The sequence below is a fragment of the Diaphorina citri genome, unplaced genomic scaffold (genome assembly GCF_000475195.1).
Source record: "Diaphorina citri unplaced genomic scaffold, Diaci psyllid genome assembly version 1.1 scaffold7, whole genome shotgun sequence".
Lineage (NCBI taxonomy): Eukaryota > Metazoa > Arthropoda > Insecta > Hemiptera > Psyllidae > Diaphorina > Diaphorina citri.
The window spans coordinates 552,748-569,382 of NW_007377446.1; positions in this window are offsets into that span (position 1 = coordinate 552,748).

Genomic DNA, 16,635 nt, shown 5'->3' on the forward strand with positions numbered 1-16,635 from the left:
TCATAGATTGTCTGCTACTGAGATGTGTGGGATACAAGATTCGATGGAAACAATTTACTGTAATGAGGGTTTTGTAAGGGAATCTACAAGTTAGTGTATATCTAGGTCACTATAATGGTTAGCTTACTATGTCTCCTAGTGTAAACATATGAGTAGTGACATATCAGATGACACAAACACCTTGTCATCAGCGTTAATTATTGTCTTTGAGTAATTATGAGACAGTGGTTCCCAACGCTGTCTGGCTGAGGGACGAGGGAGTAGACCAGCTTAGTCTGGCTGGGGGACGTTAAACAGGGAGTAGACGAGCTCAGTTGTTCTGAGGGACTTTAAGCAGAGAGTATTCCTGCCTGGATTTCACTTGCTAAGGATTCATCGCAAAGGTTGAGTGCGAAGGGCATCCACTCGTAATATTTGTAGCCAAAGCTAAATGTCAACCCAAAGCAATCACTCTAGTTTGGGCTGTACACGGGAAAAGGCGAAGAAAAAGAAGAAGTGGTTTCCAACGCGTTGTGAATTCGGAGGACTGGAGGAGTCTCACTTTACACATTATTGTGAAGAGCTGCCTTCACGAAGGTACCTTTTGGAAACCTTTGTCCGTAAGGCCCGTCGGACATTGGAGAGTTTCTGTCATCTTCATAGGTTTGGTTTTTCAGACGACGCACGACTACCAATTAGCGACGGGCCTAATTGTAGTTTACACTGGGACAAATAGGGTGGTAGATCATTGAAAGGCAATCTGGTCAGTTATAGAATTATTGGGCGCGGGAAACAAAGTTAGGCACCGCTGTTGGAGCAATATCCTTTGGTCATTTATCGTGAGAACCTAAATAGTGAGTTTATAATGTGAAAATTCTAATGTTTACGTGAACACTCAATTTGTAGAATTGTCATTAGAATACCGATATAATCATACAAAACCCATGGTAATGGATTTAATTGCAACACATCAGGTAATTGAACCCATTGATACAAAAATTGGGTCTTTTTGGTGAGAATGTGAAATTGAATAACGTCTAGGTTTCGACGGTATCAAAAACATGGGATTGTGAAGTCCTTCAATTCTCTCACAGTTTGTTGGGTAATTCTAGTCCCAGGAGTTATCATCATTTTCGCCCATTAGGGAATTCACTTGAGCCTACCAGGAGATATACGAAACTCACTTTCGTACGTCCTGGTCCTGAAGAGAAGCTGAGCAAGACTTTTAGGTTTCAAGCTCAAGTCGAAACTTTGTCCTCCAAAAGGCTGGATTTCGTACACAATATGGACCAGAAATAGTTCTAGACACAGAGATAACAGTTAGAAAGTAGAAACTCTATCAAATTCTGCATCTAGTCTATTAGAACTGCATGCAATATCCATAACGGAAATGCATATATCGAATCCAAAGCAGTGAACTCGGAGCTGCGACATGGAGATTAAAATCTTGAACTATTAATTCTTCCTTGCCCACACAAAACATTACAATAGAAGTCATAGAGAGGAGCATAAACTTGAATGGGAATAAAAAAAGAGTAAAGAGCAGAGCAAACAAATTTCATGCCATGACAACTCAAGAATTGAAATCCATGGCAGTCGTCTGTATGAATTGTATAAAATCTAGGAGTGTGGATGTCTCTGGATAATAAAGGATTCTTTATTGGAAGATGACCGAGTGGATACTGGGCTAGGTTATTGCCATTTCCAGACAAGGATAACCTTTAGACTTATTAGTGGTCAAACCTCAAATTGTCCGATCTAGACTGGGATTCGAACGAATGTCCCATTCTCAATAGATAATTGAGCCATTTGGATAATAGGTAAATACCTAATACGATTTTTTTATCGACTTCATTTATTGACAACACGAACGTTGCTCCAATACGTAGATGATCCATGGCAGAGAAGAATAGGTTTTAATATTTCGAGTTCTCTGATTAACAGTGGCAATGATAGTATAGGTTGCTACTAGCTTTCCATTTGCTTACTTGCAGAAAGGCAACATAACCATTAAACAGCCTCAATAGTGTAATGGTTAGTGCTTTACAATCTAGGGCAAAGTGGATCAAATATTATCGTATACGAGTGTGTCACATCATCATTAAGTTTGGGACATGGGATATCGTTCCGAAAAAACCCATCACCATTTAACGCTGATCACCATTATTTGTCCACCAACAATCTGTTTCCAACGTTCAATTAAAAACAGATGATTTATACATTGAAACAATATGTTTTTGTTTCTCCCAAAAAAAGGAAACATTTCCAATAGAACACGTACAGAAATATCTGGGTTGAAATACCCGAAATCGTCAACAGCTGGGGAAGTCGGAATTCTGCTGAAGATGTGCAGGGAAAAGTAACGTTGCCAAGTGATATATGTATTGCCATCAATGATATACGGCCTGGGTAGGCAATTTTAGGCGGAGAAGGAGGAGGAGAAGGAAAAGGAGGAGGTGGAGGAGGAGGAGAAAGAGGAGGAGGAGGAGGAGGAGGAGGAGGAGGATTAACAAGGTATATGTTTTAGGGAAAGGGGGATTACAAGCAAAGGTTGTGGGACAAGAAAAGGAAAAAATTGGAGATGAAATGAAGTGGAGGGAACCAAAGAGTAAGAAGAGAGAAAGATCTCAGATAATAATGTAACGTAAGTTGGATGAGTATTGAGAGAAGAAGAGGAAAGAAGACACCTTTTTCTCTCCTCCAGCTCCTCATTATTTCTCTTTCTCCACTCTCTGATATTTCTGCTTCAGAGGAACAAGGAACAAGAGGGGAGACAAAAAACAGCAAAAAGAAGACCAAAATAGAGGCACACGAAGAGGGAGCAAGATTCAGAGGGAAAGAAAATAGGGACGAGGGAAACAAGGTTGGAGAAGGGAAAATAAGATGCTCCAAAGAGAACTCGAGGGAGAAAGGGAAGAAAGTAAGATAGGAGGGATAAAAAAAAAGAGTTGAAATAAAAATAAGAATACACGAGATCCTCACATCAAAATTAAATTTACCGTCCAAGACAACATAATTTACTCGGTGCATTCTTGTACTACGCCTATGTTTTATGCCTTTTTAGATCTCTTTATAACAATAAAATAATAATAATAAAATAGGTAGGTTTGTAATAAGAATAAAATATTTACGATGTTTTTCAGTAGATTAGTACCTAAATGTAGAACATATTGAGATGCCGTAAAAAAAAGCAAAATTTCTGAGTTTTCCGTGGCTCGTGCTTACTCCTAATAAGCTTTTCTCACGGAGCGTTGTTCCATATCGAGAAATTTTTGCATAATGATGAGCTTGCACTTTTTGAAAAATGCACTGTTCACTCAATATTTCAATATTGCTGCGATACTACGTATTATACCACGGAATGGAGGCAACCATTTTATCTCACACTGCAGCTGCAAAATGATTGCCTGAAAGTATCTCTGCTATTTGTACTCTTCACGAGTGAATTTATTTCTTCATCAACAGGTCCCAATTCAGGACCCTAGGTCCCCATCATACTCTGGATTTGAAAACTGCAGAGTGAAAAGTTGCAAAATACTATGCAGAGTATGCAGTAATGAAGAATTTGAAACAAGGACTAAGTCTGATAATAGAGGCCGAGGCATTTACCCCTGGTCTATAGACTACTGTCGACAAGTGGCCTGTGGCCACTGTGTGGCCTCAGACTCCTCAGATGCATGAAGAATGTCTAAAAACCGACTAACATCAACATCTAGTTGGGATCAGACCGCAGATTTAAAGTTCTTGAAAAGCCCAGCCTAGTTCGCCTTATAAGCGTTAGGTCGCGGATACGATTCCCGCCCGGAGTGGACTTTATCCTAACACAAACCGGCTGGCTTTCTCTCCCATCATGTCTTTCTTCTCTCTTCACTTTCGGGACGATAAAACCTTGGGAGTTACAGTTCCCTCTGTCAAACCTCTTAAAAAAGTTCCAGATTTTTCTTTTGGGCGAAATTATAACTGGTTCATCCAGCGGAAAAGCTCCATTAGCCAGAAAACTGTCATACTCATAATCGACCAATTTGATCATTCACCGGAAAAAGCACGTGCATCTCGGCCCTGACCTCCTCTCTTATGTAGTCACTGAGAATTTATGTTTTTCTTTTGTACCTACAACAGCAGCAGGAAAGTTTCCTTGTTTTTTGTTCTGACATGACACATTTTCTGGTTGTTTTTTCGCTGTGTTTTATTGTGTTTTCGCTCCACTAAGACTCTGGGAAGCTTAATGTGTGTTCCCTCCATACCGCAGTACCCGAGGGTTTAGGAAAAGAGCGTCCGAAGATTTCTCACAACCCCGAGGGCAGAACACACTTGAGACAGTACCCATAGATTTGATCTTGAGCTATATCCCATACTCCTTACTCCAGGGAGTACCTATCCCATACTCCTTAGTCCCATAGTACCCTAAGAAAGGTGCTCTTCTCGTATGTGTGATCTTATCCCATAGCCGGGGACATAGAAGTAGCCTACACGAAGATTGTGAAATGCAGTCGGGCGTCCCTGGAAACGATTTTATCGGCCAAAACTTCTTCTACCGTTTCAATCAAATCAAATTTTTATGTGGAAAAATGTGCCTTTGATGAAATGGACATGGAAAGAAGAAGAAGAAGAAGAAGAAGAAGATCCCATAGCCCGCATACCTACCTGTCTAGTAGTTTTGGAGGTAGTTCGAGAATGCCTACTGCTCGCTGCAACTAGCAACGAGTTGCCTGTATTGCTACTTGTACGTCCTAATATTCCCGACGTAGAGAGCATCAGAAAATACTCATCCTGTGATTCTGTGGATGTTCTTAATTTACTGAAAGCCACCTCCATCTCTTCATTACCTCCTCCACTTCTGTTTGAATTTTTGCATTCCAGACAGCGCGAAAAGAAGACAATAAATTTTCTGCGAAGAGAAAAAGAGTGCATTTTTTATCTGAGGTGCATTTTTATCAAAAGTGCATTGCATTTTATCACTTCGCTCTTCGTTGAGTTTCAAGACCACGGTGAAATCTTTGCAAAACTATTTTGTTGTGAAACTTATACTACCTCCTGATATTGAATTACGCTAAAGCATACTCACACAATATCTCTGGCGAGTCCTTTATTTATTTTCGCTGTCATGAAGACGCTTTTTATTTTGAACTTTTTGCTCAAAGTTTTAGAGAAGAGTTCAATCTGTTCAGGGTGGACCAGAAGTTTTGATTATTAGGCGCCCACCAATATGACGGAGGTTAAATTCTAAAACAGTTTAGGGTAAAAAAATCTCGACTAATACCGACCACTCGCACTGAGACCGTCTCTCAGACCGGGTCGGAATGCGGAAAAAGCTTGACAATTAGGTCTGTCAGACCGTGGGCTGAAGTGTTTTCCACCACACACTTTCCGACTGCCTGATAGACTTATCTGGGTCTTTCATACGGTCTGACCATGAGTGGCCGGCATAAGATTGAACCCACACCCTCCTGAACACCAGGCGACCCTTCAGCACTACACCACCGAGACAGGTAGTGTTAGTTGAACGTGAGGGAAAAAGACACGCAAGAGAAAGCTCGGAAAGCTTGAAGTTCCTGAAAAGTGAGAACACCCGTTTAAATATTGATGATATGGGTTAAGTATGCTCAAGTTTTGCGCTGAAAACTTTAAGCGGATAACATTATGCTAAGAGCTGTAGGTGCTGAAAGCGTCTGATCTTTTTATAGTTTTATGGATGAACTTAGAAAGTTAATAGGGTAAGGGAGGGGGGTTTCTATTGTAGTTTACTTTGTGTGAGTGTAGGGATGTGGATTTCTGAGATTTGAAGGAAATTTTCGAGGAATTATGTGTCGATTTGCAGCCTATAAAAAGATGTTTACTGATTCTGACGTGACTTTGTGAAGATTCAGCTTGAAAAGAAGAACACCAGTAACTTTTACTCTCCAAAGATGTCGATTTGGAGTTGGACCATTGAGACGTGGGCGTACCTATTTGCTGTCAGGTCCACTTGAGTATGTAGAATTATGAATTTCAACATTTTGACAAGATAATAATTATTTTATTTATATTATTATTGTTTAATCATACTAAGAGCAATAGCTAGGTAATTATATTAGTGCTGTGTGGCTCAAGTTGAACGTTGTATGTGACATGGATGATGGTGATATGACTGACCCTTTCATAGAGACTGGACAGTATAGTAATTCCACTAAAAGATACTATAAACGTATAAACAACTGTAACTTCTGTTATAAACTAAGGGTGTTGACACTGTTGACCCGAAGATAGCCATGGTCAGCAAGTTTGCCACAACTCGATAGATCTTATAACCTATGGTTTTAGACCACAAAAGGTTCATGAAAGGGGCCTATACTCTATCATCTGGCGTCTTTCGTGTACCTATATCATGTAAAGGTATCCATTTTTGCTTACCGGAACTTGGCCTACCGCACTGCCGTTATCTAAGATCAGATGAAAGTGTTTATTTTTTTTCCTGTTACCGTTCTGATCCAATTCTCTTCCCTCAACCATCAGTGTTTAAATCATGTTTGTTAATAACCCAAAATACACTCATTATAAACCCATTCCAAGATAGCAAAGAGCGACCGTTCATTCCCCCAGGAGTCAACTGAGATCTTAATCACAGGAAATTCTAGACTCAATTATAAAATCTATTAGACTCGTAATCACTGAAAGGTCCCCATGTCATTAGAAAATCATGGGACAGCGTATTATTTATAATTATAATGCTTGGGTCAGATAAAACAATATTTATTATATCGTCATTATCATTATAAACAAACCAGCGAGCTCAGCTAAATCGCTCAGTGCTTGGGATATATCATAGAGATATTTTATTCATTTTGATATCAAGTGCTTAGGGAGCAGGGCCGTACATAGGCCAGTTGGCGCTGGCGTATATCCCAGGCCACACAGCCCCCGTGACGCGAGGAGGCCCTCGGCAATTAGGGGCTTCAAGGGACATTTAAGGGGCCCTGTGTCAAATTTGTAGCATCCCCTCCTCTTCTAAACTACTGAACCAGGGGGCCCTCAGGTGAAACCTTGTTTGAGCCTCCCGAAAAAAGTCCAAGTATATACTGCTAACCGGGCCCTGGTTCCAACTCCAACAATTTAGCCCTCCTCACAACAACACTCAACACTAAAATAAAATCTTACATAGAAACCCAGATTCTCGTTTCTCCAAAATTTCCATCTCTGAAGTATAAATAACACTTCTAAATTCTTGGCCCAGCACCTGAGAGCTATGCAGCTATGTCTAACTGATGAGTTCAAATAAGAACGAAACGCGTCTTAGGCTGCTCCCAGGTGTTGGCTAAACACTCATTTTCGGTATCGTATTTTATTTTCCTTTTTTGGGAGATTCGTACCTATAAGCTTAACCCGACCTTTAGGGCTGTTTGCCCCTACACGCCCTTACACCTAAGCATCAGAGTGGGCTTTTTGTCTCAACAACCTACGACTTACCAAAAAAAAAAAAAAAAAAAATCCCAGTCCAGGTGACAAAGAGTTGGTCAGTCTTGACATTGTTCTGACATGGCACGCAACCACACTTGGCATCATCAGATTACAATACTGTCCCCCTCGAGTCCTCGGTAAAATATGACCACTAAAAGAAGAAGAAGGAGAAGAGGAGAAGAAGAAGGAACTACTGAACCAGGGGGCCCTCAGGTGAAACCTTGTTTGAGCCCCCCGAAAAAAGTCCAAGTATATACTGCTAACCGGGCCCTGGTCCCAACTCCAACAATTTAGCCCTCGCAACCACTCATTTTCCGTATCGTATTTTATTTTCCTTTTTTGGGAGATTCGTACCTATAAGCTTAACCCGACTTTTAGGGCTGTTTGCCCCTACACGCCCTTACACCTAAGCCTCAGAGTGGGCTTTTTGTCTCATTTTTTGGGAACTAATACTAAATGTTTCAGGCCCGGGGCTAATGGGCTCGGACAAACCCCCTGTTGAACAGCCCTGTACGTTCCAATCATCCGATGGAGCAGGATAATGGGATTTATAGGATTATCCCGATGCCGAATGCTACTGTACTCGGGATTCCATTATTTATATTGCTCCTAGCTTTTTCCGATATCGGATAATAATGACCAGGTATTTCCAACAGAGGCCTTTAGAGCGGCCTTCGGAGGTCACCTGTCAAACACGAGGGCTCAAAATTGCTTGGGCATTTGACCACAATAGTAGGCTTTGTATTAAGTGTTCAACCGCTAGGAAAAGGGGCTCTTTTTGCTCTTTTTCGAGCAATATAAATTTAATAATAACTATTCTAGCTATAATGCCCATATTTATCGGTTTGTATGGATTGTTCATGAAATAACTCCTTATACACGAGATCCTCACATCAAAATTAAATTTACCGTCCAAGACAACATAATTTACTCGGTGCATTCTTGTACTACGCCTATGTTTTATGCCTTTTTAGATCTATTTATAACAATAAAAAAAAAAATAAAATAAAATAATAATAATAAAATAGGTAGGTTTGTAATAAGAATAAAATATTTACGATGTTTTTCAGTAGATTAGTACCTACCTAGATGTAGAACATATTGAGATGCCGTAAAAAAAAGCAAAATTTCTGAGTTTTCCGTGGCTCGTGCTTACTCCTAATAAGCTTTTCTCACGGAGCGTTGTTCCATATCGAGAAATTTTTGCATAATGATGAGCTTGCACTTTTTGAAAAATGCACTGTTCACTCAATATTTCAATATTGCTGCGATACTACGTATTATGCAGATTTTTGAAGAGATAGGTAGGTACCTATTTAGAATGCACGCATAGAAAATATTAAGCTGTATCCACACATAGGCGACCGGCCGTCGCGTCGTCGATCGACGAGCCAAATCTATGTTATCGAGACAGTGTGGACGGTTCAGTCAATATCGTTCGATGGCCGGTCGACTAAGCATGTGTAGACACACCTTTAGAAATCCAATATAATGTTGATTTTCTACGATTTTCTACACTGCTTTTGGAGATTTCATGAATGGACGAGCAATGAAAACCCCAATTTGGGAAGAATGAGTAGCTTTACGCGATGGATGATTGATACAGCTAGGGTGTACTCCACGAATGAATCCCCTACTATCCTCTCGCTCCAAAGAAGAAGCAGAAGAAGACGAAGGGGGCAACTACGAATTATGCAGATTTTTGAAGAGATAGGTAGGTACCTATTTAGAATGCACGCATAGAAAATATTAAGCTGTATCCACACATAGTCGACCGGCCGTCGCGTCGTCGATCGACGAGCCAAATCTATGTTGTCGAGGCAGTGTGGACGGTTCAGTCAATATCGTTCGATGGCCGGCCGACTAAGTATGTGTAGACACACCTTTAGAAATCTATAATGTTGATTTTCTACACTGCTTTTGAAAGGGTTCCGGATTGGAGATTTCATGAATGGACGAGCAATGAAAACCCCAATTTGAGAAGAATGAGTAGCTTTACGCGATGGATGATGGATACAGCTGGGGTGTACTCCACGAATGAATCCCCTACTATTCTCTCGCTCCAAAGAAGAAGAAGACGAAGGGGGCAAAGAAGAAGGAGGAGGAGGAGGAGAAGGAGGAGGAGGAGGAGGAGAAAAAGAAGAAGACGAAGGAGACAAAAAAGAAGAAGAAGCCAAAGAAGAAGAAGAAAAAGAAGAAGAAAGAAGAAGAAGAAGAAGATGGCGAGGAAGAAGGAAGAGGAAGAAATATGCCAAAATAATAAAAACATTAACGTCCAGAAAAGTTAAAGAAAGAAGAGAAAAATCAAGAAAACGGCTGAGCGGCTGTACGTCAAAAAAAAGCTCCAACTTTCAATTGCGAGCGAAACCTGCGGAAGGGTTCGGGGAGGAGAGGATTTTTCCAAAGAAAATAATGCGAAAGCTACGTGTATTTTCCAACATTTTTTTATATACCTACCTATATTTTTATCAGTACAGTGTCGTCAATGAAAGATAGGGAACCATTTCCCTTCTTCTTCACGGTTTTTCTCAACCATAATTGTTAGACCCTGCTGGCGATCGGCATACTGCACTGGAAGAAGTCCGCCTTGAAAACCAAGGAAAATGCTTTGTGTTCTACTTGAAATAGCGTTGTTATTTCTAAGGATTCTGTAGACTACAAGAGAACTGCTTTATATGTCAATACGTTGTATTAAGGAACTTCATTGAGTTATTGGGGAAATTACTGAATTCCTTAAAAACTAAGGAGTTTCGGGGAATCAGTAAACAAGGAGTGCTCCTTGGATCCCATTTAAGACGGAATTTTCCCCGGATGTGTATGTAAATGGGTTTATACCTTCTCCCTTTTGGAGAAGCTCACGCCACCCTACTGAATATATTTTAAAAGCTCACAATTTTTTACAAGTATTATGATGCGAGGAACCATAATTGTTAGACCCTGCTGGGGATCGGCATACTGCACTGGAAGAAGTCCGCCTTAAAAACCAAGGAAAATGCTTTGTATTCTAATTGAAATAGCGATGAACATAGGTGCATGGTTGCCATTTCTAAGGATTCTGTAGACTACAAGAGAACTGCTTTATATGTCAATACTTTGTATTAAGGAACTTCATTGAGTTATTGGGAAAATTACTGAATTCCTTAAAAACTAGGGAGTTTCGGGGAATCAGTAAACAAGGAGTGCTCCTTGGATCCCATTTAAGACGGAATTTTCCCCGGATGTATACGTAAATGGGTTTATACCTTCTCCCTTTTGGAAAAGCTCACGCCACCCTACTGAATATATTTTAAAAGCTCACATTTTTTTTACGAGTATTATGATGCGAGAATCAGTGCAGTGTCGTCAATGAAAGATAGGGAACCATTTCCCTTCTTCTTCACGGTTTTTCTCAACCATAATTGTTAGACCCTGCTGGGGATCGGCATACTGCACTGGAAGAAGTCCGCCTTAAAAACCAAGGAAAATGCTTTGTATTCTACTTGAAATAGCGATGAACATAGGTGCATGGTTGTTATTTCTAAGGATTCTGTAGACTACAAGAGAACTGCTTTATATGTCCGCCTTAAAAACCAAGGAAAATGCTTTGTATTCTACTTGAAATAGCGATGAACATAGGTGTTGGATCCCATTTAAGACGGTTGTTATTTCTAAGGATTCTGTAGACTACAAGAGAACTGCTTTATATGTTGGTATTAAGGAACTTCATTGAGTTATTGGGGAAATTACTGAATTCCTTAAAAACTAAGGAGTTTCGGGGAAGCAGTAAACAAGGCGTGCTCCTTGGATCCCATTTAAGACGGAATTTTCCCCGGATGTATACGTAAATGGGTTTATATCTTCTCCCTTTTGGAAAAGCTCACTCCACACCATGTATACGTAAATGGGTTTATACCTTCTCCCTTTTGGAAAAGCTCACGCCACCCTACTGAATATATTTTAAAAGCTCACATTTTTTTTACGAGTATTATGATGCGAGAAAGTTTGCTGCGAGCAAAAGTTTTTATGAATCAGAGCTTTCGTTTCTGAACTTTGCTCGAGAGCTTATCATTTTCATACAGGGGTGACCAGTCCGGTAGTGCTGTCAGTAGATAGCTGCCTATCTTCCTCCCTGGAGCCACAGACGTATTGTATAACTTTTCATTCATTGTTAGAATTCGCATTGTTGCTCGTTAATTCTACCCATTCATTGAGTACTGTACTGAGTAGAGATGAGTGGGTATTGTGAATGTATTGAACTTTACACATCACCAGTGACTTATAAAAGTTTTACAATAGGTAGGTAGGCAGGTAGGTATCTGTAACAATATTAATTATTATACCTCCCTGGAATGATAATTAAAAAACAAGAAAAAGAAGAAGGAGAATCAGTAGGTTTGTAATAAGAATAAAATATTTACGATGTTTTTCAGTAGATTAGTACCTAAATGTAGAACATATTGAGATGCCGTAAAGGAGAAGGAGAAGAAGAAGAAGAAGAAGAAGGAGAAGAAGAAGAAGAAGAAGAAGAAGAAGAAGAAGAAGAAGAAGAAGAAGAAAAGTAGGTAGGTAAACAAATAATGATAAAATAAAGAACAAAAAAATATCACTGCACACAAAGATTACTGGATTGTGATTACACACAGTCGGAATGTGCAACTTTGGCATGACGTGACGGGCCGGAGTGAAATTTGAGCCCGAAATGCTGTCAGGATCTCATAACTTTTGTGCCATTTTTTCTGTCTTTTTGGTCTGAAGCTGACTGGTATTGTATTGTGCGATTTGTTTGGATTGTGTGTTTGCTTGCTCATCAAGGGGTTCATTCCTGTTGGACCGAAGTTTTTCAATGGAACCGTATATGAAGGAAGGGGGTGCATTCCAAATCAGGAGAAAAACAAGAAAAGATAGGTGGTGCCATTTTTTCTGTCTTTTTGGTCTGAAGCTGACTGGTATTGTATTGTGCGATTTGTTTGGATTGTGTGTTTGCTTGCTCATCAAGGATCTAAAGCGGGGTTCATTCCTGTTGGACCGAAGTTTTTCAATGATATAGGTATGGTTCTTTTTCAAGAACCGTGCCTATATGAAGGAAGGGGGTGCATTCCAAATCAGGAGAAAAACAAGAAAAGATAGGTGGAAAGGGTAAATCTAGCTTTTAAACTCTGAAACATCACTACACGGGATATACAGAAAACACGGGATACATGTGTCACAAATCACGGGCTGACTTTTCACCCCCATCTCTGAATCTTTGACAGGGAATTCCCTCCGTCTGTTCCAACATTTTCCCCCGTTTGACAGGGAACAATTTCCCAACTTGTCTTTCACAGGGAAATTTTCCCTCCGTTTGACAGAAAACACTGGTTTAGATTTATCTTACCTCCCTGTAGATCTGTTCCAGGAACAAATTGACATATCCCGCGACTGTTTGCCTGGAGATATACGCCAGATTGACACGGAAGAATTGCTGAGGTAGACGAGAACTTTGTACCATTAAATTGATTGCGACAAAATTCTGATAGGGGGAGAGATTTTTCAGTTACCTACAATTTTTATTATTATTATTATTATTTTAGCTGGTTGATTTCTACCCCCAACACCTAATCTGCAAAGTTACAGATATATTAGACAGTAAAGACTGCAACAGGGAGTCATCTGCAAAAATTCTGCAACTTTCTTGGAGCAATGCCCTCAAAAGATGTGCTCTAAACTGGGCCCAGAGGTCCGTGAATTCACCATACAGAAAACACGGGATACATGTGTCACAAATCACGGGCTGACTTTTCACCCCCATCTCTGAATCTTTGACAGGGAATTCCCTCCGTCTGTTCCAACATTTTCCCCCGTTTGACAGGGAACAATTTCCCAACTTGTCTTTCACAGGGAAATTTTCCCTCCGTTTGACAGAAAACACTGGTTTAGATTTATCTTACCTCCCTGTAGATCTGTTCCAGGAACAAATTGACATATCCCGCGACTGTTTGCCTGGAGATATACGCCAGATTGACACGGAAGAATTGCTGAGGTAGACGAGAACTTTGTACCATTAAATTGATTGCGACAAAATTCTGATAGGGGGAGAGATTTTTCAGTTACCTACAATTTTTATTATTATTATTATTATTTTAGCTGGTTGATTTCTACCCCCAACACCTAATCTGCAAAGTTACAGATATATTAGACAGTAAAGACTGCAACAGGGAGTCATCTGCAAAAATTCTGCAACTTTCTTGGAGCAATGCCCTCAAAAGATGTGCTCTAAACTGGGCCCAGAGGTCCGTGAATTCACCCTCTGCTACCAAACAAGAGATTTTACTTCCTTATTGCCTCAAATTATCTCTTTAGCCTGATTGCAATCAAACAGAGCTCAAACATAGACAGATATCTAGATTTTATTGGTGATATGTTTAGTACGGGACGGAATCCGGCATGTACTATAAAAGATTCAGGACGGAATCCGACATGTACTATAAAAGATTCAGGACGGAATTCGGTCTCTCCGCCTCAAACTTATTCCCACACCACTGGTCTCTGGTTACGAATTAATTAGGTTAGAGAACAAAACCTAGAATCCAGTTACCCAGAGTTTGAGCCCTGATAAATCGGCGTTTTAATTAAAACACATGTTTATTATGAAAATATTATCCCTACCTATACCTACCTGATGATAACGCTAAGCGCTAATTGAATAATGAGGGAAATTTAGTATCTCATTCTGCAACGAAGAGTCCATTGGAACGAAAATGAGGGTTTTCATAATAATTATTTTTCGTAATTATTAGATACCTACCTACTTGCACTATAGACCAGGTATTTCCAACAGAGGCCTTTAGAGCGGCCTTCGGAGGTCACCTGTCAAACACGAGGGCTCAAAATTGCTTGGGCATTTGACCACAATAGTAGGCTTTGTATTAAGTGTTCAACCGCTAGGAAAAGGGGCTCTTTTTGCTCTTTTTCGAGCAATATAAATTTAATAATAACTATTCTAGCTATAATGCCCATATTTATCGGTTTGTATGGATTGTTCATGAAATAACTCCTTATACACGAGATCCTCACATCAAAATTAAATTTACCGTCCAAGACAACATAATTTACTCGGTGCATTCTTGTACTACGCCTATGTTTTATGCCTTTTTAGATCTATTTATAACAATAAAAAAAAAAATAAAATAAAATAATAATAATAAAATAGGTAGGTTTGTAATAAGAATAAAATATTTACGATGTTTTTCAGTAGATTAGTACCTACCTAGATGTAGAACATATTGAGATGCCGTAAAAAAAAGCAAAATTTCTGAGTTTTCCGTGGCTCGTGCTTACTCCTAATAAGCTTTTCTCACGGAGCGTTGTTCCATATCGAGAAATTTTTGCATAATGATGAGCTTGCACTTTTTGAAAAATGCACTGTTCACTCAATATTTCAATATTGCTGCGATACTACGTATTATGCAGATTTTTGAAGAGATAGGTAGGTACCTATTTAGAATGCACGCATAGAAAATATTAAGCTGTATCCACACATAGGCGACCGGCCGTCGCGTCGTCGATCGACGAGCCAAATCTATGTTATCGAGACAGTGTGGACGGTTCAGTCAATATCGTTCGATGGCCGGTCGACTAAGCATGTGTAGACACACCTTTAGAAATCCAATATAATGTTGATTTTCTACGATTTTCTACACTGCTTTTGGAGATTTCATGAATGGACGAGCAATGAAAACCCCAATTTGGGAAGAATGAGTAGCTTTACGCGATGGATGATTGATACAGCTAGGGTGTACTCCACGAATGAATCCCCTACTATCCTCTCGCTCCAAAGAAGAAGCAGAAGAAGACGAAGGGGGCAAAGAAGGAGGAGGAGAAGAAGAAGAAGAAGAAGAAGAAGAAGAAGAAGAAGAAGAAGAAGAAGAAGAAGAAGAAGAAGACGACGAAGGAGATAAAAAAGAAGAAGGAGCTAAAGAAGAAGATGAAGAAGGCGAGGAAGAAGGAAGAGGAAGAAATATGCCAAAATAATAAAAACATTAACGTCCAGAAAAGTTAAAGAAAGAAGAGAAAAATCAAGAAAACGGCTGAGCGGCTGTACGTCAAAAAAAAGCTCCAACTTTCAATTGCGAGCGAAACCTGCGGAAGGGTTCGGGGAGGAGAGGATTTTTCCAAAGAAAATAATGCGAAAGCTACGTGTATTTTCCAACATTTTTTTATATACCTACCTATATTTTTATCAGTACAGTGTCGTCAATGAAAGATAGGGAACCATTTCCCTTCTTCTTCACGGTTTTTCTCAACCATAATTGTTAGACCCTGCTGGCGATCGGCATACTGCACTGGAAGAAGTCCGCCTTGAAAACCAAGGAAAATGCTTTGTGTTCTACTTGAAATAGCGTTGTTATTTCTAAGGATTCTGTAGACTACAAGAGAACTGCTTTATATGTCAATACTTTGTATTAAGGAACTTCATTGAGTTATTGGGAAAATTACTGAATTCCTTAAAAACTAGGGAGTTTCGGGGAATCAGTAAACAAGGAGTGCTCCTTGGATCCCATTTAAGACGGAATTTTCCCCGGATGTATACGTAAATGGGTTTATACCTTCTCCCTTTTGGAAAAGCTCACGCCACCCTACTGAATATATTTTAAAAGCTCACATTTTTTTTACGAGTATTATGATGCGAGAAAGTTTGCTGCGAGCAAAAGTTTTTATGAATCAGAGCTTTCGTTTCTGAACTTTGCTCGAGAGCTTATCATTTTCATACAGGGGTGACCAGTCCGGTAGTGCTGTCAGTAGATAGCTGCCTATCTTCCTCCCTAGAGCCACAGACGTATTGTATAACTTTTCATTCATTGTTACAATTCGCATTGTTGCTCGTTAATTCTACCATTCATTGAGTAGAGAAGTAGAGATGAGTGGGTATTGTGAACGTATTGAACTTTACACATCACCAGTGACTTATAAAAGTTTTACAATAGGTAGGTAGGTATAGGTATCTGTCTGCCTATCTTCCTCCCTAGAGCCACAGACGTATTGTATAACTTTTCATTCATTGTTACAATTCGCATTGTTGCTCGTTAATTCTACCCATTCATTGAGTACTGTACTGAGTAGAGATGAGTGGGTATTGTGAACGTATTGAACTTTACACATCACTAGTGACTTATAAAAGTTTTACAATAGGTAGGTAGGTAGGTATCTGTAACAATATTAATTATTATACCTCCCTGGAATGATAATTAAAAAACAAGAAAAAGA